Source organism: Otolemur garnettii, unplaced genomic scaffold (genome assembly GCF_000181295.1).
Source record: "Otolemur garnettii isolate 467f Iridium unplaced genomic scaffold, OtoGar3 scaffold00120, whole genome shotgun sequence".
NCBI classification, from domain to species: domain Eukaryota; kingdom Metazoa; phylum Chordata; class Mammalia; order Primates; family Galagidae; genus Otolemur; species Otolemur garnettii.
This window is the reverse complement of record NW_003852515.1, coordinates 3841427-3866613: the sequence shown is the minus strand read 5'-3', so window position 1 is coordinate 3866613 and position 25187 is coordinate 3841427.

Below are 25187 nucleotides of genomic sequence, written 5' to 3'. Positions count from 1 at the left end.
AGTTAGGAGAATGGAGTTTTAAAGGAGGTGTTTAGGAAGCTCAAGGAGTTACTAAGGAGGAGATGCTCGGATCCCTGCACCTGCCAAGGCAGGTGGAAGGGTCCCTCTTACCTTTTCTCTCCTACAGGTGCTCCTATCATTACTGGCCCTTTACTGCTGGTGCCCTTGTGACCGCAGCACTCTCCAAGGTTACAAAAACAGGGCAGTCACGCCACCCTGGCTCTGACTCTGAGGGGGAGCCTCGACCTTGGGTCTCTCTAAACGCAGGGAGATAGACTTTGTTTTGTCAGCATTCATCCCGATCCTGACCAGTTACGGACTACTTTGATTCTATCACTTGGCATCACTGATGCAGGGAAATGTCCATTTAAGGGTCTAATTCAAATTCTGTTAATGTATCATGCATGAACTAACACTTTCACTTACCAAAGAAAAATATTAGGTCCAGCCAACCTAAGTATGTTAACAGTTAATGTGAGGCTATTAACATTTGATACATTTTTATTGGTTATTTAATGCATTGTATTATGCAGAAAACCTTCAGGCAATCATAACAGAATCTGCAAGTATTACCTGACATGGAATTTGTAAGAAAAAGAAAAGGGGGGAGGAAAAAGAGTCTGCAAATATTTAAAACGTAACTAAGCAGAACTCTCTACTAATGGGCTTTTTCTTTTTTCAAACTGTTCCTGCCGCAAATAATCTGCTGCCCACTGTATTTGCCATCTCACATTTGTCAAGCTGTGATTGTGTAGGAGTTTTCTAAAGACCTATGAGTTAATTTCCTATGACTACTGTCACAAAGTACCAAAACTGGGGGACCTCAATAGCAGAAATTTATCCCTCACTTTTCTGGAGGCCAGACATCCAAACTCAGATCATGGTAGGTTCCTTCTGGAAGGCTCTGTGAGGGGAAGGGGGATCTATTCTATGCCCTTCTCTTAGCCAGGTGGCCATTGGCAATCCTTGGCAGCCTTTAGCTTATAAAGGCATCATTCCAGTCTCTGCCCCTGTCATGGCAAGATGGTGTCCCTGTGTGCTGTATCTGTGTCCCCTGTTTTTGTAAGGACACCAGTCATATTGGATTGCCCCTCCCCCCCCATTCTGGTGTGATCTTATCTTAACTAATTACATCTGCAATGACCCTATTTGCAAATAAGGTCACATTCTGAGGTCCTGGGAATTAGGATCTTAACTCATCCTTTTGTGTGTGGGGGGGGGGGAGGGACACAATTCAACCATAACACCCTTCTACAACCAACAACCTTCTGTTCAGAGGTTTACCAAGGGTGCCCTGCAAGGAGCCAACGACAAAGGAAAATCATCTGTGAACAACATAAAGCCACAATACTTAAAAGATGGTCTGCTTTTTATTATCAGCTTGGGCCAGCAGTTCTGAACAGTATCAGTGAAGAGAATGTCCTCCCCACCAATCTGTTGGTTTTAGATAACTGCCATATGTAGAAGCTTTAAAAATGCATCTACAAATTCTTTCATAGTCCCCTTTTATAATTTCCTTCTCCTGAATGTTGGCTGGACCTAATATTTTTCTTTGATAAGTGAAAATGTTAGTTCATATGTGATGTATTTATAGAATTTCCCTATATATTTATTTATTTATTTGGGATAGGGCCTCACTATGTTGCCCTGGGTAGAGTGCTGTGGTGTCACAGCTCACAGCAACCTCAAAGTCCTGGGCTTAAGTGATTCTCTTTGCCTCAGCCTCCCAAGTAGATGGGACTACAGGCGCCCACCACAATGCCTGACTTTTTTTTTTTTTTTTTTTTTTAGTAGATGTCATTGTTGTTTAGCCGACCCAAGCTGGGTTCTAACCCACCAGCCCCAATGTTATGTGGCTGGCACCCTAACCACTAAGCTATGGGTGCTAAGCCTGAATTCTGTCTTTAAATGGAAGTTTCTTCTTATTAGTTATTTTAAACTAAAGCAGTCAAACAACAAGCATAAAATGAAGTATAAAAGCAATTCATTTTAGTCATTACTGAAAATAATTTTGTTGTTTACAGCTAAAGAGGTGTGAAAAAATGATTTGGTGCAGTTGTCAAATATGCGAGGCATTATGCCACCCCTTTCACACCATTTAAACTTGAGACTAAGAATTCTTGAGGCAGTATAAAATTTTTAATATGTAAAGAAGGCTACATTTTCTTCATCCTGGCTCTTTCTGATGTTAGAGAGTCCTAGATCACAGAAATAAAGAAGGAAATCATATCCCTCCCTTAGCTGGTGAAAAATTCATCAGAGGTTTCTTGAGTACCCACTGTGTGGACAAAACAGACTCCTGCCTTGGGAGGTTACATTCTAGGGGAGGGAGCTGGCAAACCAAAACACAGACAGTAGGTTAGAAGTGGGAGAGCGCTTTGGAGAGAAAAAAGAAAATGTCACAGGACAGGAAAGGGGGGTGTGCTGGAGTAAGGAGCTGCTGATGGGGTTCTACAGGGGGACTAGGGCGGGTCTCACTGAGAACAGAGACTTTAGCAAAGATTCGTAGAAGTCGGGCAGTTGCCGAGCAGAGAACTGGACAGAAGAGTGTTGGGAACCAACTGGCCAGTGAAGGCACAGACCTGCTTGGATGCTTACGTGGATTGGAGAGCCAAGAAAACCAGTGTGAGCGGGAAGGAAAGAAGGAGAAGCTGTCCTGGGAGGAGTTTGTAAGCTTGGATGAGCTAACGTTTCCAGCTATCAAAGAAAAACATTAGGTCCAGTCAACCTGTGTTGCTATTAACATTTGATACATTTTTATTGGTATTTTCTGCACTGTATTATGTAGAAAACCCTCAGGCAATCATAACAGAATGATCTAATATTTTTCTTTGATTAGTGAAAATGTTAGCTCATCCTGAGGGGATGCCTGGAGGCCAACTCAGCTGAGCCCTCAAGGCCAACAGTCTCAGCAGCAGCCATGGGGGCTGTGGGCAGGACCCAGCATCTCCCACAGGGCTGGAGTTTTAGGCCTTGAGTCATTCCACTTGGTTAGAGAATTAAAGGGGAATACTCGAAAGCATATTGGATGCTAGTCACATAATCCCCAAGGGAGTTCACTAATAGCTACAGGATGTCAGAGACCCACAACTTATATCAAAGACAGTTTTGCACAGAGAGGACCAAGATGCAGGCTAAGGATGACTTTAAAGAGGGTGCAGGTATGGCTCAGTGTCTGTAGCACAGTGGTTACGGCACCAGCCACATACACTGAAGTTGGCGAGTTCAAACCTGGCCTAGGCCAGCTAAACCAACAATGACAACTGCAACAAAAAAATAGCCACGTGTTGTGGCAGGTGCCTGTAGTCTCAGCTACTTGGGAGACAGAGGCAAGAGAATCGCTTAAGCCCAAGAGTTTGAGGTTGCTGTGAGCTGTGATGCTACAGCACTCTAACGAGGGCAACAAAGGGAGACTCTATTTCAAAAAAAAAAAAAAAAAAAGAGGGTGACGGTCAAGTGACAAGGAGACTCCATAAGGCCAAAAATATTTCCTGGCTTTTTTCTTTTCTCTGTGTCCGAGATTCGTGACTAGTTGGTGAACTCCTGGTGAGAAAGAAGTGAATCTCATAGCTTTGTGTGTGAATTAGTCTTATTAGGCCTGCCTTAAATTACGGCAGACTGAGTGGCTTAAACAACAGACATTATTTTCTCACAGGTCTGGAGGCTGGAAGTTCAAGGTGTCAGCAGGTTTGGTTTCTGCTGAGGCTTACCAGTGCCTGTCCTCCCTCTAGGTCCTCACCTGGACTTTCCTCTGTGATTATGCGCCACTGTGTCTCTCACTTCTCTTGGAAAGCCTGCTGAATTAGGATCAAACCTACAGACTCATTTAACCCAACTACCTCCCTAAAGGCCCATATCCAAATACAGTCGCACTAGGGGTTAAGGCTTCAACCCAGGACTTTGTGGGATATGGTTCAGTCCACAACAGCGTGTTGCATTACTGAGTGCCATGTTTTGTCATCTAGTACCATGACATTTGGGAGGTGGCCAGGTTATTAGGAGTGTTCAAATTTACTTTTCTCTCAAAGCCAGAATCCTGGCAAACAGCTGTTAAATCTCTGGACAACTGAACTTCCCAGTTGGTAAGTCTGGTATCCAGGATTAAAAATTTATACCAGGTTCACTCTGGGAGGCTGAGGTGGGTGGATCGCTTGAGCTCTCAAGTTCAAGACTAGCCTGAGTGAGAGTGAGACCCTGGCTCTAAAAACCAGCCAGGCATTGTGGCAAGTACCTGTAGTCCCAGCTACTCCAGAGGCTGAGGCAAGAGTATTGCTTGAGCTCAAGAGTTTGAGGTTGCTGTGAGCTACAATGCTATGGCACTCTATCCAGGATGACAAAGTGAGACTCTGTCTCAAATAATAATAATAATAATAATTTATCCTAGGTAGAAGTAGGGGGGGAGGCTAGAAGAGTTAGGCAAGAATACTGAATAACAAGGCAAAATTGACCTGTAATAAAAGGAAGAGAAAGCTATGATAATAAAAGCAGAAACTGACAACACTCTAAATGCAGGGCCCAGAAAGGCAGCCACAGCCCTGTGTTAGGGGCAAGGGCCTCAGGACCATCTCAACTCCACACTCAGTAATGACTCTCCTTGGGGGGTTCACCTACCATTCCCAGGAAAGATGTAAAATAATTAAATAGTCGAGATAAGGCCATAAATCATCCATGCAAACATCTATATAGGGTTTGGATGATGAGAAGAGTGACTGCTCTTAAGTATAACTCCTCTTCCAAACTCAGACACTTATTAGAGTGAAAGGAGGGCTATTAGTAATTACTCCAACACAACAGGTGCACATGGTGAACCCGGGACCTATGATCACTCCGCGATTACCAGGTTATTTCCAGAGAGGGGTCAGCGTGCCAGCACCAGTGGGTGCTGGGAATGTGTGATCCTCCCTGACCTTGGAGGAGCACTTTGTGCACGGTGCACCATGTGTTTCTCCTTGGCCATGCTGGACCAAGGGTAAAGGAAGTGGGTGAGATAGACCTTTGAAATGTCAAGATCTGTTATTCTGGTAGCTCCAGAAAGGTCTTCATTGCCTGTCTCCCTTCTCTAACATCCACCCACTGCCTCTAATGCTCTCCTCCAAGCTTTCACCAGTATATTTTAACCCTTGAAAAGTCAAAATTCAGTACTTGACAATACATTCACCTTGATTAATTCATATAGAATTGAAACTTTGTTACTAAATTTTGTGCCTTGGCAGTAGATTATGCAAAGTGGCATTTCATTTTAAGACATACCATAGAGGCTGGGCGCAGAGGCTTATGCCTGTAATCCTAGCTATCGGGGAGGCTGAGGTGGGTGGATTGCTTGAGCTGAGGAGTTTGCATCTAGCCTGAGTAACAGTGCGACCCCATCCCTAAAAATAGCCAGGTATTGTGGCAGGTGCCTGTAGTCCTAGCTACTTGGGAGGCTGAGACAAGAGAATCGCTTGAGCCCAAGAGTTTGAGGTTGCTGTAAGCTATGATGCCACGACGCTCTATTAAGGATGATAAAGTGAGACTCTGTCCCCAAAACAAAAGACATACCACAGAACCTGAAAACACAACTCGTGGAGTATCCCATTCAATGCTAACAATCAAATCCAAGGATAACAACAGCATGAACCTGCCCAATATGTGTCTCAATAATTACTTGGCAGAGGAGAATCAAAGTTGCTTTATGGGAGCAACTGTCACATGACTGGAGGCCAAAGGGTAGAAAATGTCATCAACTAAGTTGTACATTTTGAAGACCCAGGAGAGGGAGGCAGTTGCAGGTAGATTCCTTCATCTATGTCTTCTCTTCTCTGCCACATACATATATATGGCTGTTAGGATTTAAGTCTTCTTTAGGTATTTGTCCTCCTCCACAAGCTCTTGACTTCAAGACCACTGTCCCAATCCCTAGGCCAGAAGTTGAATGGGTATTGGTTTAACTCACCCCTTCTCTTCCCTGTGGAGTACTTTAGCTATGGGTGTGTGATGTAATCACAGCTCATGAAGTGTGAGAGAAGGCTGCAGGGTTGCTTCCCAGTTAAAAGGGATACACAGAAACACTGTTTCCCATTTTTGCCTCTGGAGATGTGTGGTTGTAAAACCTGGAGCTGCTGCAGCCATCTTGTGACCATGAGGAATCTAGTAGAAGACACATACGCTGCTGAGGATGGATGGCAGGGTGGAAAGGAAGAATTCAGATTTCTGAGGGAATCATTAACTTGCTGAGCTATGTAACAGAAGAGCATGTTTCTCTTTGGACTTTGTGCTTGTTTCTTGAAATATAGCAGGCATGGTTGCTTTACAGTTTGGATATGACATGTTTTTAAAAGTTAATGTAAGTCTGTTTCTGCTGTTTCTTATTTTCACTGGATTTTCCTCCTGGAACTTTATTTCCTGATTTGCCACTTGTACCTGTGCAAAGGCCACTGCTCTTGAAAAGCAATGTCTGGGGACCCTGGACGGCCTGGGAAGGAGGTGCCTCCCAGACAGAGGCTTTGCATTTGCATCTGCCAGGCACCTCAGAGCTCCACTGATGAGGTCACCTTAAACCCATTACCTGGCTTAAGATTCCCTAAGGCAATCTGGCCTGCAAATCTGCTCAAGACAGTGAGGGTGGGACTGCATCCCAGACCCCTTCAGGGAAGCTTTTTTCTTCCTTCTTTTTAATTCCAGCTGTAGTCAGCACTAGCAACGTTCCTGGAGGTTCCCTAGGATCAAGGGGGAAATAGAAGGTTTATTTTGGGTATATAACTTACCTTGACAGGGGGCCCTTGGCAGTATTAGGCTAAAGGAGGATCTCATGTAAGAACCTGCCACACCAGCCGGGCATTGTGGCGGGCACGCAGCTACTTGGGAGACTGAGGCAAGAGAATTGCTTAAACCCAAGGGTTTGAGGTTGCAGTGGGCTGTGACACCACGGCACTCTACCGAGGGCGACATAGTGAAACTCTGTCTCAAAAAAAAAAAAAGAAAAGAACCTGCCAGACCTTGAATTTCTCCCTTTTCCTCTGGGAGGCCAAGGAACCAAAGCCCGGTCCTCTTACTTGTGGCAAATGCCTGGTCCTCTTATTTGTGGCCAAGTGTTGACATGCTCTGGCACAAAGAAGATGTACAAACATCATAGCAAGAAAGAAAATCAACAGTTACCAAAGGCAGGTAGGTGTCTGCCACTCTAGCTTTATTCTCTCTTAACTGCAACTCTGTCCCTAAGATTACCTGGTCCCATTCTATCACTCAAGATGTCCAGATAATGTGTAGAACTGGAGGAGAGGGAGGCAGCGAGGGAGAGGAAGGAGGGAGAGAGAGCCTGGTTCCAGGCTGTTCCCGCCAGGCCACTGCAGGCAGCTTGCTCCCTGTTTTCCGCAGTTCAGGGTCAGGCCAAGCCCATGGCGCAATGAGCGTTGAGGTTTCCTTGGACTGTGCATTTTCCTGCTCGGGCAGAATCTCAGCTTGTGACTAACACTGCCAAGATTCTAGACTGTGCAGTATGTGTTTGGCCTGAAGTTTTCAAACCAAAACCTTTAGTTAAAAATTGTATGTAGAGGCTCGGCACCTGTGGAGTACGTATGGCACCAGCAACATACACCGAGGCTGGTGGGTTCGAATTCAGCCAGCTAAACAATGACAACTGCAACAAAAAAATAGCCGGGCGTTGTGGTGGGGGCCTGTAGTCCCAGCTACTTGGGAGGCTGAAGCAAGAGAATTGTTTAAGCCCAAGAGTTTGAGGTTGCTGTGAGGTGTGACACCATGGCACTCTACCGAGGGTGACATAGTAAGACTCTGTTTCAAAAAAAAAAAGAAAATTATATGTAGAGACGCTGTAGTTTTGGTGACTATAAAGTCAATTTGTAGATATACCTTGGAGAGAGAGTGCTGGGAAGTCAGAGCCTTCTGGGTGCAGCCAAATTGCTTTGCTTGTTTTTTCTTTATTTTTTCTTTTTCTTTCTTTTCTTTTTTTTTTTTTTTGAGACAGTCTCATTCTGTTGCCCCAGGCTAGAGTGACATGGTCTCAGCCTACCTCACAGCAACTTCAAACTCCTAGGCTCAAGCAACCCCTGCCTTAGCCTACTGAGTAGCTAGGACTACAGGTGCCCACCACAACACCTGGCTAATTTTTTCTATATTTTAGAAAGAAACAGGGTCTCACTCTGGCTCAGTCTGGTCTCTGACACTTGAGTTCAAGTGGTTCTCTAGCCTCAGCTTCCCACAGTGCTGGGATTACAGGCATGAGCCACCACAATGACCCCAGATTGCTTTCTAAGTTACCACTAGATCTTGGGAGAACCTCAACTTCTCTGAGCTTCTTTATCCTCAGCTTTTAAATAAAAAGCTCAATGAGATCATCTATAAAATTCCTTTAGATTCTGAAATGCTGTTTTGTGAACACAGATCTATTCAGTAGCATAAAGGCTTGATTTGCTGGCAAATCCCGAGATCTTTCCTCTTTCCTGTTGTACTGTCTTCATCCTTGCAAGAGTTCCCTTAGAATTGTCCCAGTCCTCTCATCAGCTCTTCATACTGTCTGGGCATGTTGCTGCAGGAGCTGCTAGCTGTGTAGCACAGACCCTCGGGCCTAACCCTGGCTATCAGGCTCCTGGCTCTGTCTCTGCCCAGGAAATAAATACAGTAGAACCTCTTTAAGTTGACCACCCATCAGACTGTAACAAACTGGTCAATATATGGAGTTGGTCAACATAAGGAACTAGGCTTACTGTGCTGATACATACATATGGTACATCTCTAGTCTATGAAAATTTGGTCAACTTAAGGAGATGGTCAATGCAGGGAGGTGGTAACTATGGAGGTTCTACCGTACCTTGGCTGATGGGAGGTGCCTCACCCAACACAGAGGCCCGCCATGGAGGTAGCTCACATGCAAGCAGTTGCTAAGGGATTATGGATTAATCTCCCAGGGACATTATAACAAAATACTACACAGATTTCTCACAGTTGTGGAGGCTGGAAGTCTAAGATCAAGCTATCAGCAGGGTTGGTATCTCTTGAGACCTCCTTCCTCGGCTTGCAGATGGCCACCTCCTCCTCTCGTGGCCTTTCTGCGGTGATGGGCGTCCCAGGGCTTTTCCTCTTAGGGGGACTCCAGTCTGATTGGATGAGGGCTCACTTGTGTTGACTCATTTAACCTCAGTTACCTTCTTAGAGGCCGTGTCTCCAATATGGCTGTATTGTGAAGCACTGGGGGTGAGGACTCCAATATCTGTTTGTAACAGGGTATAACTTAGTCCTAGAGTCAAGGCAAGTCTGCATTGAGTCAGAACAAGTCCAAAGGGCTAAGTTGGCCCCAGAGCTCCCTGGAGACCGGGGAGGCCTTTGTTGCTGTGGGCTTTCCTGCGGCCTTTGCTCCCTCTCAGATGTCTGCCCCAGGGCCCGGCAGTGCACTTCCTGCACCCAGATCTCCATCTGGGCTTCTGGGGATTCTGACCTAAGATCCACCCTCCACCTTTCAATTTTTCTTTTCTGGGAAAGAACTCTTTGGCAGCAGATCAAGAAGGCGACTCTTACAATTACAGCTTCCCTGAAGTGTGTAGCTTCATTTAATAACGAGTGACCAGCCTGCGGGGGATTCAGGCCAGGGGCTAAAGGGGCCTGACCATGGGCCCTCTGATAGGCCTTGCCTGTTCTAACTCACCGTCACCTGACAGCTCTTCCTTAAATAGTCAGAGGGCGTAGAGGTGAGGATAAAAGCAGAAGTTACATGCCCTAGGCTTGATTCTGCTATTCTTAAGCCAAACGTAGCTTTCTTTCCAAGCTCCCCAGAGGCTCAAAATAGATTCACTTTCTCTCTACTTAACAATCTTCTGTAAACTAAGAAGGGATTTTTGAGTCATCACAATCCACTGAAGAAATGAAAATTACAATGGAGTGAATTTTGTTGAGAATCTACTCTTCCTAAAATATCTGCTTGATATTCTCTGCAGGACACTTTACCAGGGGAATAGAAAAAAAGTAGAATAGGAACAATTGCTCTGAAGTGATCACGAAGCACACGGAGAGGTGAGATATTCAGACTGAAACTTGTCCTGTCACTGAGACATGCCTAGAGAGAGGCCACTGGCCACATGAGAGAGGACCTGAGGATGGTGGCCTTGCTTCTGGAAATCAAAGCAAAATCTAGGTCCTGTGACCAATGATAACCAGAGTCATGGGAGTCTTTTTATCACTCCTTATCTCTCATTAACATCGGTTAGGGATCTGTGACAGTTTTTCCAGATTCTCTCAGACTTAACCTTAGGGGAAATATTGGAAAAGTCTACATCTCTAGCTATAATCTTGGTTCAGATCGTGGGTTAGAAATCTCGTAGAAATTGTCTGGAAAAGGTTTTCAAAGCTTTTTGGAAACACATATGGAGTAAACATAAAGACTATATTTGTAATATTAATACAAAAAAGTCACACAATTCTGTTGTTCTGTTTGTACCAGCAATGGCTATTGTTCGCAGAACCTATAGCCTCAACAAAAGGTTAGTATATTTATGTCTGTCCTGTTTCCTGTAGGAGTCGTATCTATGTCCTTCAAAAAAATTACACTGAGCCAAATATGTAACCTTGGTAATGAGTACAGGAAGCTCTCAAAGATTTCGCAGAAAACCTGCTCAAAATCAGATGGGAGAAAAGCACAAGAGGTAGGTACTGAGTCCATTCCCTGCCTTCTGTCAGCTCCTGCTGGGTTCCCAGCAGGGCAGTGGACACTGTGTCTCTACTCTTCTGCGAGCATCATCTATACTGAAATGTCAAGGGAGAATTGAGCACCAGGAAGATAGGTATGAAGTCTAATAAAAGACCACGGGGAGCCTTGGTATGGATTGGCTGACAGTTTTGAAGCAAAACCTCTGGAGGCTGCTACTGGCTAACACCAGATTGCATGGACCCACCATCTTCCTCTGGGTTTGGTCAAGTCTCAAGGCTTTGGGGCATCGGGAGGTTCTAGAATCCACTGGGGGCTTCTTACTAGGTCCAGGGAAGATTCAGCCTGAGTTGGGCTGTATGCTCGTAAGTCATCTTAAAACTTAGAGAGATCTCACAGAGACTAGACTATAAATTGGCCTCTGTCTTTAGGATTCCCTAAAGTAACTGCAGTCCTGGGTTGGTATTTAAGGGGTGAACTAGATTTGTCCCGCAAGCTCAAGACTGGCTGATTGGTTATGTATGAGCAGGTTTGGGACCCTCCGTGGGGGTGCTGAAGTGGGGTAGATACCGTCAGTTCACTTGCATGGCTTTAGAAGTCAACATAAGCATTCCCTAGCATTTCCCAGGTAGTGTTTGGGTCTTTGTTTATTATACCCAGCCCAGACCCTTGCTGATTTTATCCTTAGCTGAAAAGAATGTCAAAATACATTTAGCTCTTTTTCATGACTTACATTTGTTTGTATGTTCTCAGTTATTAGAAGTTATTTTCTTTCGATATTTTTGGAAGGTGAGTGCTTTTTAACCTGCAGGGGAAAGCAGGACTCTTTTCTTATCTTGTAGTAAGTTCTCTGAGAAGGAATGAGTGCAAACCATTCACTCAATGCTGAGTAATGAAAATACGTTGCATTCGTATGCCAGAATTTTCTTCCAAAACCACTCCTAACCACCGTTTACTTTATGCCATAAATAGACGTGTGGTAGGTACACATGTAGAACCAGATTAATATACATATATCAAGATGTAGTTATTAAATGTGGACATGTGTAGAAACATGCCATGCTCATACTGTATATGTGGATACACACACATATAGACTGAGGAGTGTGTTTGTGTGTGTTACCTGGAACTGTAAAATTTAAAACAAACTGTAGTATAGAAACATTAATGTCAGTTTTGTCCAAGACAAAAAAAAAAGTTTTTATGACAGGGAAAGGCACCTGTGGCTCAGAGGAGTAGGGCGTCGGGCCCATATGCCGGAGGTGGTGAGTTCAAACCCAGCCCTGGCCAAAAAAAAAAAAAAAAAAGTTTTTATGACAGAATTCAAAAATCCTTTAATGTGGAATTTGAAATCATCTATTTCCTCAATTGCTAAGTTCAGCTACATTGGAAACACCAGATAACTGTTAGTGTGAGTTCCTTGGGACAAACATCCTCTGAGATCTACTTCTTTTAGACCTTGGGATTTTTTTAACCATCCCAGAATATGGATCACTATCCTGTTTGAGAAGAGAAGCTACTTTTCACTTTTTAAAGCCTTGTATACTCCTGGTGTAAAAGGGGAGAGGTGATCATGAAAATCCTGCGCTCTGACAGCCAGGCCACCTGCTGTCTGGAAATCTGCAACCAACCCAAGCAGAGGGGAAGTGGCCGGCCATGGTGGCAGCTGCCTTTCTCTGTGGCCAGGGGACACCAGAGGCTTGCTTCTAGCACTGCAAGCAGTGCTGTCCCTTGAGTATTTGACACCAAGCTGAGCCATATCTTCTACACAACATGTAACAATCAGTATTCCCTTAATTAAAAAGAATACATTTTAATTTTAAAGATATTCAAGTCTAGTAAAATATTTCTGGTAGACCCTAAAATGTACACTTTTAGGAAACAAAAAGATCACGCTTCACGGTCGGCACTCTGTGCCACTCTTACATTTTTAAGTACATACCCAAGATTCAAGTTGTCACATGAAGTGACAAAATTGAAATTTTGCAAGTTCTGCCTTCTTGGTCTTTACAATCACCGTGTTGTCCTCCTGTGTTTCACATCTGCCTTTTAAACACAGGAACACATGGTACCCTAGAGTTAGCGACAGGAAATTGGCTGGAAGCAAACTTGAGGGATCCCAAACATAATCAATTTATTCTCCAAATAGCTGTAGGTGGACGAGTCCGTGCAAGTGAGAATCACGGAGGATTCTCCAATTAACTTCCAAAAATGTAATATAATCACCGTGGACGGGTAAGTCAGTCAGGGAAGCGTGTGACCTGGAGGGGGCTCGCGTCTGTAGGAGTAAAGCTTACCAATAACTGCAACTGTTTAGAACTTAACATCATAAAAGGATTTTTCAGGGAGGTGCCCTGTGTGTAGAATGACAAGCGCACGCTAATTATAAAAAACAGATTGACTTTTAGTTGGTTTTGTACCGTTTTTGCCCCTACCAGCGCCGCAGCCCGGTTCCCTGCGCCTGGCAGCTGCCCCCACGGCCCCTTTCCTTGGGGAACAAGAATCCGAGCCTGGAAGATGGGGACGTGAGGGCTGGGCAGGACCGTGAGAAAGTGACAGTATTGTTGCTGCCCACTTTTCTTATCAGTAAAATGAAAATGATAGCACGTCTCTGCTGACCTCACTCAGCTGTTGTGGAGATCCCAGAAACGTGAAGCCCGACAGATACGAACTTGGACTAGGAGCCCGGGTTGCAGCCGGGCCGCGGAGCCGCGCTGGCCCTGCGCGTCCCTGGCGCGCCCCCTGCCGCCTCCAGCCCGGCTCCCCTCCCTTCTCGCTTCCCGAGCGCTGCGCGGCGTTTCCCGGGTCTGGCTTCGACTGTGGGCTCCTCTGACTCCCCCCATTTCAGCCCTCTTGCCCCTCTCTCGCCTCTGTTTTTACTCACTTTCTGATTTTACTAATTAGCCCCGCGCCGGCTTCCCAAATCCCCCGCTCCCCCCAGTGCCGGGCCAACCGCCGCTGTCAGCTCAGATGACCCAATTCAACACCGAACCTCTTCTCTTTTCTCCCCCCTCTTGTCGGTGACTGACTTCTGTGGATTTCCCTCTGCAACTGAAGCGCAGCCTTCAGTCACCAAACACGAAACTTCGGACTCTTCTTCTTCCTATCCAAGCAGAAATGAGCAGAGGGGGCCGTGGGGCGTGTGGAAGGGCCAGTGAGTCAGCTGGCTGCATTCAGATCCTGGCCGTGGCTTACCCGACCTTGAGAAAGTTTTTTAACGTCTATGAATCTTGGATTTTTTTTTCTTTTGTTAGCCTTTTCAAAGGAAAATTCTTAATTTTTAAAAGTGAGTTTTGACCCATAACTTTTTTATTTCCTAGCTGCAAAACAAAGTCACAGAGTTAATAATTTATTCTTTGTATAATGTCTTTTCCCTTGGAGGGATATTGACTTGTTTTTTTAATTACTCTTTTTAATTGTGGCAAAACACACATTATCATCTTTACCTTTCTTTCTTTCTTTTTTTTTTTTTTGGAGACAGAGTCTCACTTTGTCACCCTGGGTAGATTGCTGTGGTGTCACAGCTCACAGCAGCCTCAAACTCTTGGGCTTAAGTGATTCTCTTGCCTCAGCCTCCCAAGTAGCTGGAACCACAGGTGCCTGCCACAACACCTGGCTATTTTTTGTTGTTGTTGTTGTAGTTGCCATTCTTGTTTGGCAGGCTGGGGCTGGATTCAAAGCCACCAGCTGCAGTGTATGTGGCTGGAGCCCTAGCCACTGAGCTACAAGCGTGGAGCCATCTTTATCATTCTTAAGAGGATTTTTCAGTGGCATTAATTACATAAACACGGTTGTGTAACCATTTCCACCATCCATCTCCAGAACTCTTTTCATCCTCCAAACTGTAACTCTGTACCCATTAAACTCTCATTCCCCATTATCTCCTCCCCAACCCCCTGGCAACCAGCCTTCTACTTTCCATCCCTGTGAATTTGACTACTCTAGATCCCCGATGTAAGCAGCACCATAACACACTTGTTCTTTTCTGTCTGGCTCATTAGTTTAACATCCTTAAGGTCCATCCACATTGTAGCGTGTGTTATAATTCCCTTCCTTCTTAAGGCTGGGTAATATTCCACTGTGCACATACGACGCACCCACCACATTTGGTTTATCCACTCATCTTCCAGTGGATCCTGGGGTTGCTTCTGTCTTTTGACTATTGAGAATAATGCTGCTGGGAACATGAGTAAGAAAACATCTCTTTGAGACCCTGATTTCAAGTCTTTCGAGTATACCTACAACCAGAAGAGGACTTCCTGAATCACATGGTTATTACTCAAGTATTTCACTTTTGGAGGCACTGCCAAGGCGACTGCACCATTTTCATTCCCACCAGGAATATATTAGTGTTCCAATTTCTCCAACATCTCACAAGCATTTGTCATTTTCTGTTTTTTTAAATTATGAATTTCTTTAAAACATGAGCAATGCACGATATTCACCAGGAATATATTAGTGTTCCAATTTCTCCAACATCTCACAAGCACTTGTCATTTTCTGTTTTTTCAAATTATGAATTTCTTTAAAACACGAGGATTAACTAAGTTTTAGTTAGTGTTTCTCGAAACGCTCTAAAGGTCACCTCCTGAGAATCATCGGGAATGCTTGTAAAAGGCCCATGTCTAACTTACCTCAGACCAAGTGGGAGCTCAGAGGTGGAGTCCCAGCATGTGGCCCTGCTGCCTCCACCCACTGGAAGGCCTCCTACAGAGGAATGGTGGGGTGCTGACAGCTGCTGACAAGACGGGTTGGAAGGCAAGAGGAACTTCCTGGCCCCCCAAACCTCAGTACATAGGCAAACTCAAGGCACAGCTATCAGGATAATCTTAACACTTGATTGACGTGACAACACAGATTGAAGGGGTCACGATCATCCACATTGCCTTTTCAAGTTCTCAGTCTGTTTGATCATGATCTACCAACACATCCAATCAAGGTCTGGAAACATGACATTTTTGGCTGAGGAAATGCCCTCGATCAAAATCCAGATTTTTACTGGTGATACTCTAGTGAAATACCCTATTATCAGCTTCCTACAGATCTCCTCAGACCCATTCTCAGGCATTAGGGAAGCAATCTTCATAAGGGCCACTTCCCTGGCCACAGCGCCTACTGTGACATGAGTCATGCCTTTTGTCTTGTGCCTGGAATTTGGGGATGTTTATGAAAGGTTGTTGTAAATACTAGTCATAATTCCTCTTTCCACAGATTCCGTATTTCAGAAAAATGAGTATTTCATCACGTACAAACGTCATATCACTTCCAGCCCCATTGTCACCTGGAAATGTTCTTTCTACTATTTTACTAGAGATTATTTAAAGGCTGTCGAGAACAGTGTGTCATAGTTACTCACCAGAGAACACAGTTTCTGAGATGCCACCAATAATGTTGAAAGACATATTTGTACCTACTGTATCGTTGGGAAAAGAAATATCTTTCCTTCCCATCTTAGGTTTACGGCTGAGACCCCTGTAACAAAAGACAAATTAACAAGGGAAAAGCATACAGATTTCTTTAATGTAAGTTTTATGTGACAAGAGAAATTTCCTAAGGAAATGAAGACCCAAAGAAACGGGGAGACTTGTGTATTGTTTGTGCACATTTTGTTGAAGACGTGGATAGTGGTGGGAAAGTATGATCTGATGGTAACAACCTGGGGGGAACTGTTTGTTCTGTGTGTCTGGCCTGTTTGTTCAGATTCCTCTGTGTGGTCCTGGGTATTCGAGGTGATGTTCCTTTCCTTTGGGTTGAAGGAGGTCCCCTCTCCGATTGAGACCTTATGATCTGCTTTGGGGAAGGTCAGAGAAGCCTTCCTAAATTTGAGGGCTTGTTTCAGGGGAGAAGAGCAGGGAGAAGGAAGATAAGATTGACCTTCCTGCTTCTCTTTTCTCAAATGCCAACGTGTGGTGGGCCAGAATGGCTCACACCTGTAATCCTAGCACTCTGGGAGGCTGAGGCAGGAGGATCCCTTAAGTGAGGAGTTCTAGACCAGCCTGGGCAAGAGTCAGCCCCTGTCTCTACTAAAAATAGGAAAATCAACTGGGCATTGTGGTGGGTGCCTGCAGTCCCAGCTACTCAGGAGACTGTTGCAGGAAGATTGCTTGAACCCAGGAGTTTGAGGCTGCTGCGAGCTACACTGGCACCACAGCACTGTAGCATAAGACTCTGTTTCCAAAAACAAACAAACAAAAAATAAAAACACCCAAATGACAAAGTGCTATGTTTTAGGATCATTCATTATCAACTTCATTTTTGGAAGGGAGAGAAGAAATTTGTGAGATTAAGAAATAAATGCTACACAAAGCATCTTTTTTTTTTTTTTTTTTTTTTTAAATTTGAGACAGAGTATCATTCTGTTGCACCAGTGCAGTGATGTCATCATAGCTCACAGCAACCTCAAACTCCTGGGCTCAAGCAATCCTCCTGCCTCAGCCTCTCACAGGCACTCCCATGAACACCACCACACCGGGCTACAGAGTAGTTTTTTATTTATTTATTTTTGAGACAGAGCCTCAAGCTGTCACCCTGGGTAGAGTGCTGTGAAATCACAGCTCACAGCAACCTCCAACTCCTGGGCTCAAGCTATTCTCCTGCCTCTGCCTCCTAAGTAGCTGGGACTACAGGCGCCTACCACAATGCCCAGCTATTTTTTGGTTGCAGCCATCATTGTTTGGTGGGCCCAGGCTAGATTTGAATCCACCAGCTCAGGTGTATGTGGCTGGCGCCCAAGCTGCTTGAGCCACAGGTGCCAAGCCCAGAGTAGTTTTTTAAATGTTGGCTCTTTAAGTTTGAGTACATCTATTTACTTGCTTTATTTAAATTCCCAAAGCAGGCAGAGATGTGATTAACACATACCTCACGATGATGTTTTCCATAACACATAAAACTTCATTTTCACATTAAGCTGCTCTGATATTGAGCATCAGCATTTTAAAGTGCAACATCGTTAACTTTTGAAAAAATGCAGAGGGTGAGTCCCTTGAGCCTTTTCCCCAGAGCCTTTTCCCCACAGTGGCATCTCTCAGCATCGTCCTGAAGCCCCCAGATGCACACAGTAGACTTAGCCCAGATGCATGTGGTCAAGCAGGGCATAGTCCAGACTGCCCAGCTAGGCTCCAACAAAACAGAGCAAAAGAAAAGGGACAACACTCCACTGGAGCCCTATAAATGGACAGACATGTGATGCAAACAGTCACCTGTCCTCATCTGTCCTTGGTCAGTACCGACGGAGAGGAGAGAGCAATAGAATGATCAGAGGTGTGTGTCTAACTGATAGGCAGGGAGAAGTAAATATATGAAAGCAAGCATATAATACTGATTTGTAAAAAACTGTACTTTTAGTTGCTACAGGGATAGACTTGTCCTAAGTGCAGTTGCATTCATGCAAAGACTGGCTATTTTACACAGGCTCTGAGGCAGGTGACTTCATAATTGGGTGTTTGGTGCTAGTTTCACTGTTTAACAAGAAGACAGAAGGCCGGCTCGGTGCCTGTGGCTCAAGCGGCTAAGGTGGCAGCCACATACACCTAAGGTGGTGGGTTCGAATCCCCAGCCCGGGCCCGCCAAACAGCAAAGATGGCTGCAACCAAAAAATGGCCGGGCGTTGTGGCGGGCGCCTGTAGTCCCAGCTACTTGGGAGGCTGAGGCAGGAGACTCGCTTGAGCCCAGGAGTTGGAGGTTGCTGTGAGCTGTGATGCCATGGCACTCTACCCCGGGGGATAGCTTGAGGCTCTGTCTCCAAAAAATAAAATAAAATAAAATAAATTAAAAAAAAAAAAGAAGACAGAAGGCCAGCTGGAAAAGTCAGCCTCCGTTCTCCTTTCTTACAGCAGCAAGGGCGTCTTTCCCAGGTGGTCTGAAACTTTGGAGAACAGCATTTCTCAGACTTTAATGTGGATACGTAGCACCAGGGGACACTGTTAAAATGCAGGTTCTGCCTTAGCTGGGCTGGGATGAGGCCCGAGTCCTGCATTTCTATCAAAGTCTCGGGTAATGCTGATACTGCTAGTCCGAGGGCTGCACTGTGAGTTGCGCCCTTGGTGCAGTGTAGTGAGACACACTGACTTTGTACCTTGTTAAAGAGACCTAAATAGCTGCCTTGGTTTTCGTCCTCTCACAGGTGCAGAGCAGAAGGCCCTGAACAACAGGAAGACCAAGCCTGCTCAGCTGTTAACCTGTTTCGCTCTTAGTAATCAGAGGTTTTGTTTGAGATTTCAAGTATGCTTTATACTTTCTAGTGGGATTATAGAGTGCAAACTGCGGGCTTGGTGTGGAAGGCTGATGATTCAACAGCTTCCTCAGGCACAATCGCACTTCCATTTTACAGAGAAACCCAGTCCCTGCAGACAACATCCTCCTTTGGGGAGAAGCCCTTGGGGACGATGCCATGCCCATTTCCCTTTTGTGATGAGCTCTCATTTTTTTTCACATATTCATGGTCCTGCCTGCTGCTTTATTTCACACACACACACAAAAGTTAAATGTTGTCAGGAATGAAAGGTCACTTTGCCCCAGCCTCCTGGCATGGAGAACAGCAGGGACTCTGGCACTCTGTGAGGCAAAGATCAAGGCCAAAGTCATGAAGTCCTACGTGGTGGTAACCATATCCCAGAGTCTGCCAGGGCTGAGCTTTTGCCTTCTTACAAGATGGCTTTCCTTAAGAGTCATTTAGTCTCAAATATTCTCTCTTCCTCTTCTCACATGCCATTCCCTCTGTGACCACAGGGCACGTAGACATCTGGCAACTTCAGGATCTGCTTGCAAATTCTTAAACTGGTAACAGGCCAGTATGGTTTTGGGGGGTTTGATATTTTGTACTTGTCTCTATATTCCTAGCTCCATCTGGCCCTGTCCCCAAGTCCATGTGCACCTACTAAAACATCGCCAATGGTAAAAGGTAAACTGAGGCACATGACAATGTTACAGAATTCATTGAGCAGACTTGATTCATGACTAGGGCAGCTCCAGACATCAGGCAGCTGGGGTTCCAAAACTCACTCAGAAGCAAGACAAAGATGATATTTGGTTTGATGAAATGAAGCAGTAGCCTCACTTGGCTCACTCCAGTGGAAAGTCCCTGGTTAGAGGTTAGTTGGTAGTTTCTGATAGGTTAAGCTTACCGTTTACACTGAATTGGGTTTTGGTGGTTTACAGAGAAACCCAAGACAGTGGGGTCAGCTCAGCCTAAAGGCCCCCCAATTAATTTTTTAAACACATCATCATTCAAGCAGGGTCTTTAGTTTGAGATCCGCAAATTTAAAGGGGGCCTTTTTTGGTGGTCACAGACTTCCATCTTCGGACATTCAACTCCCTTTGCTCAGGGTCATAGTCACTGTGGGCGTAGTAGGTAAGTGAGATCAGTTCTCCTTCCTAAGCACATGCTGGGATGGTTTGAATGTGGTTTGTCCCCATCAAAGGTCATGCTGAAGTCTGATCCCCAGCGTGGCAGTGATGGGAGGTGTTGGGGGCCTGGGGGAGTCCCTCACCATAGATGAGTGACGTTCCACAAGGTGAATTCTTGCCCTCTAGAGAACTGATTAGTTCCTGCTGGGGTGTTGTTTAGAGGAATCAGGCTTTCTCGGTCTCTGTCTCTTCCTCCTTCCTTCTCAGGGCACACGCCCACTCCCCTTCTGCTTTCTGCCATGAGCGGAACCAGCCCGAGGCCCTCATAAATGAAGTCGCCCAATCTGGAACCTTCCAGCCACCAGAATTATAAGCCCATTAAACCTCTTTTCTTTATAAGTTATCCAGCCTCAAGTATTCTGTTTCAGGAATGCAAAACAGACTACGAAACATGCGAAGTTTGTTCTCTTTTCTAAAGTTAGACATATTGTGTGACTTGCTTCGGCCAATGAAATGCGGGTGGAATAGATGCTACTTCCCGGAGGCAGCATTAAGAGCCTCTATGCAATTCTCTTCTTATCCTTCTCGTATCACAGAAGCATTTACCTCAGGTGACCCTTCATCAGCCCATCATTCTGTGTCCCCCTGGATGGTTACAATGAGAAGAGTGTCCCCAGTCCCCCCCACCCCAAGCCTACAACCCACATTGTACATGTACTGTGAGTGACAAATAAGTGAACAGTTATAACCACCGAAAGGATCATTTCTTCATCTTCTCAAACAGCTGCCTGATAGTTCCGTCAAGAGCTGAAAGAGGCTCAGCGCCTGTGGCTCAAGTGGCTAAGGCGCCAGCCACATACACCTAAGGTGGCGGGTTCGAATCCCCAGCCCGGGCCCGCCAAACAACAATGATGGCTGCAACCAAAAAAAATGGCCAGGCGTTGTGGCAGGCGCCTGTGGTCCCAGCTACTTGGGAGGCTGAGGCAGGAGACTCGCTTGAGCCCAGGAGTTGGAGGTTGCTGTGAGCATGATGCCATGGCACTCTACCCAGGGGGATAGCTTGAGGCTCCGTCTCAAAAAAAAAAAAAAAAAAGAAAAAAAAAAAGAGCTGAAAGAAATTCTTGCGCATGGTAAGGACTCCATAAATATTTGTTTATTTAAAAAAATAAACTTTATCTACAACGCATTACTGTTCATTCTTCCAACTCTTCTCTCAAAGGCACATATATTTGGGATACAGATAGATTTAATCCTCAGTGGAAGCTTTTAAAAGATAGACAAGTGTTGTTAATTGCAGGGTCAAATAATCCCTTCCCCTAAAGGAAGGATAAAGCCCAGAGGCAATGTGTGTGTGTGTGTGTGTGTGTGTGTGTGTGTAGACTTAGGTACTAAACAACTAGTTATCTTATTTTTCTGTCCCACTCAGTAATTACTTTGGAGCCCAGGCTGGTGCAGAAGCTCAGGTATTTTGTTCCTTTCTCGTCATGGCTTGCCACTGTGACATTATGGCCAAAATCTTCCCCCCAATTTTCTACTAACCACACCTCACTTCTCCTCACGTTACCAGCAGCTGGTAATGAGACATCTAGTCATCTCGTGGGCATTTCCTGCCACGTCTTTCTTCAGTTCTTGCTGGATTTGCAGTTAATGAAATGAAGGAAACCCCTTCCCTGTTGTCTTAAATTGTCGACTGACACGCACAGAGTGCAATTAGGAAACTACACACGCAAGATTGAAAACTGTTTTGCTACCTGAGGTACAATACTGTGAAGTGATGAAGATTTTGAATTCCGAGCTGAGGTTGCCTGGGTCCGAACCCCACTCTGGCGCTTAGCTGGGGGATCTTGGATCGCCCGCTTAGTCTCTGGGTCTTGATTTCTTCATGTGTGAAATGCGGCCAGCATGGTCTATCTGTAATTAGTTATTGTGGAGAGCATGAAATGAGTTGATACCTGAAAAGTCCTAACACTGGGGAAACTGCACGTGTCAGGAAGTGATGTGCCCTATACACTCCAGCAGGGAGGGAACGGAGGCCCTGGCCACGGTGCCTGACTGCCTCTGCCGCCTTCAGCAGGTGAATGTTCTCTTTGGTGCTTCTGTTTCCTCATCCGGCAAATGGGAACAATAACATTACTTACCTCAGAGGAGCTTTGTGAGACTAAAATGAAACAGTATGTGTAAGGCTCTTAGCAAATAGTACTAGGATGTATAAAATGCCTTATACATATCACTTATTTTATTAGTAGTGTTTTTGAGAGTCTCAGCATTTAAATAAATCTGCCAGCTCCCTTCCAAACACCCTGCACTTTCCTCTTCCTTTGGCTGTACTTCTCTCACAGGTTGGAAGATTCAATTCCTGGTGTTCCCTAGTTTTTCTTTGTCGGGGTAGCTTCTTTGATCCAAGGAGATGCAGTTTATGTTGGCTGTCAACAGGGCAACGCCCAGGAATTAGTTTTTAAAAAATGATCTCATGTCATTTCCCAGAAATTCTCCAAAAAACAAATGTCTATAGTGGCAAAATAAATCTGAAACTTCCATTAGTTCTTGCAAACACCTTATAACCCATCTCTCAGATGCTAACGTTTCCCAGCACATCCTGACCTGGCTCTGACATCTGAAATGAGAACTGTTTGGGTTTATCCAGTACATTCTATTTGTTCTGAGGTGTATTTTGTACTGGAAGTTGAAAGGAACTACCTTATATCTTATATTTAGACTACCGTGACTTGTTTTTCTATTCGATATATTTACTCAGGTCTGTGTCCCACTTTATTACACTTATCAAAACAGCATTCCGAGGCTTCTGTGAAACCTCCACATGTTTCAGAATTCAGCAGACATTATGAAATGTTCCTCCACACCTCTGAGAGATGACGCACTCATCTCAGTTCCTGTATTGAAAAGGTCTGTAACAACGTTACAGGTGTGGAAATATGCTTATTAGGAAGAAAGCAGTATTTCTTTTAATCTCTTAATGATTACAAACATATAATCATTTTTGGGGTTCAAGGCAAGAATTAATTTTACTTCTCTCGCATACCAGCCCCAAGTTTATTCAGGAACGCTGCTTACAGATACTCAGAAGCACACACTCCCACACAGGAATGCCCATTCTCTCTGGGGTTTTTACACGTTTAGGGAAGTGGTGAGCCACTGGCTGCACTCACATGTCTACAGCCGAAAAGCAGCCCCACCCCTGGCAAAAGGTCAGGGTAGACCCTCTCGCCACACACCGACCTCATGTGACAGGCGCCCCTTAGCAGTACTCGCAATGGCTCCCTACAGCTTTTTGAAACTGTTGACAAATACAAAGATTACTAAGAAAGCTTGGTGAGTTCTGACAAAGATCCCTTGCTGGGCCAAACTTCAGTCAGGCTTCTGGAACTTCTGCTGGGCTCATCTGTGCACTTCCTTGTACAAAGCCTGCTAAGCCACATAAGCAAGAGCCCCTCACCTTCAATTTCTGACCACTCCTTGTCTGAGTTCTTCCTCTGCCACCATTCCCTGGGTGATGCCTGATCACCCTGCCCTGTCTTCAGCAAGCATCCTGTTCAGTGGGTTTAGTCAGAAGCCCCCTCCCCACTGATGTTTCCTCTTGGTAATTTTCTACACTCCGGACCCACCTTGCTTCTTGACTATAAACCCCACTTGCCTGTGCTGTGTTTGGAGTTGGGTCCAATCTCTGACCCCTCTGCAAAATCCCATGTCATGATGGGCCCTATACCTGTGGCGGTGGTCCTGAATGAAGATGCTGAACTATGCTTTAGTAAGTATCATTGAAATCGTTTTTTCTTCAGCAGTTAACACATCACACATGGCCTCTGTCACCAATCGCGTTCATTAGAAGGGGGCTCAAGAGAAAGGGGAGTCCCAGAGAAGCTGGGTTCGTTGGGTTCAGAATAGCAGCAGCATGCTGGGCACTTAAGGGGGAAATGAAGCTGGGGAAGGGTGTCTAACTAAGAGGCCTGTGGGGAAAGTAGGCTAAAGGAAAGGTAACCAGCGATCTGCACCCAGGGGAAGGGTGGGCCTGGCTAACTGCGAAGTGAAGTTAGACAGGAGGGGATGGGGGAAAGTAACTGTGGGAAGGACGCGGTGTGCAAATATAGCTGCAGCTGGCATATTTTGGTAAGCATGCTGATATTTGGGAAGATAGACTTTGTATGTCTCAAAGAAGCCATAGCTCTTTGCAGGCCGGGTGTCCAGGTATTACTGCCCCAGCACCCCCACTTTTGGCCGGTGTCCCGTGGCTCGGCTCCAAAACTCTCCCAGTAGGTCGCGCTTCAAGTACTTCTCCACCAGGGGGCACTGTGGGCCATGAAAAATCGGACCGGTCTAGCCATTCTAGGTACTTCGGTGGAACTCTGCCCATCATGGGGTGATTTGAGAAAGGTTCACTTCCAGGGTCTTGGTGTCACCACAGGATGTCCCCTCTCGTCCCTGAGGCACCCTCTTCTGCGGGGGTGCGGCACAGCGACAAGGACAAAAGCTGTTTCTGCACTGGGCCGGAGGTCTGCAGATGGCTGCCGGAGCCGGCCTGTCCTCCTGTCGCCTCTCCGCGTCCCGGGCCCTGTCTTCAAAGCCCTCCTCCTCTTCCTTTGTGCTGATAACATCGAGAGGACCAGCTCCATTTCTGCAGATTTTTACTGCCTCATTGATCCTCTCAGGGACAGGTTATTTATTTTTTCCCAGGAAACTTAGGCATCTAGGTGGGAAAAGACTGGTTTCCTGGAAGAGCACTTCTAGAAAGACCATCCCCCTCAGAAACAAAACAAACTTTTTATCTAGGTACTTCCTGTTTCCTTAGTTTAAAGTACTCCCTCCCCTGGCCTGAGCCTTGTAAAAGTACTTCAAAGGCTGGGCCTTCCAGGTTTAGGCTCACAGGCATTTTTCTTTTAACTCTTTACTATTTTCTGTAATTAGGCATTTAGTTGTTCTACTGAATGGTTTGCAGTCATTACAGGAGAAAGATTATTAAATGATATTCAACTAATTTCTGATAAAACTCTTGCTTGTAATCCCATCTAAACACTTAAGTCATGCAGAGGACAAAGTGTGTTTGTTCAGATGTCACTGTGAGGTGAAAGGCACACAGCATGTGCTACTGTGACTTGCAGATATACTTATTAAAATTTGCAAAAATGGGCTCGGCGCCTGTAGCTCAACCGGCTAAGGCGCCAGCCACATACACCTAAGGTGGCGGGTTCGAATCCCC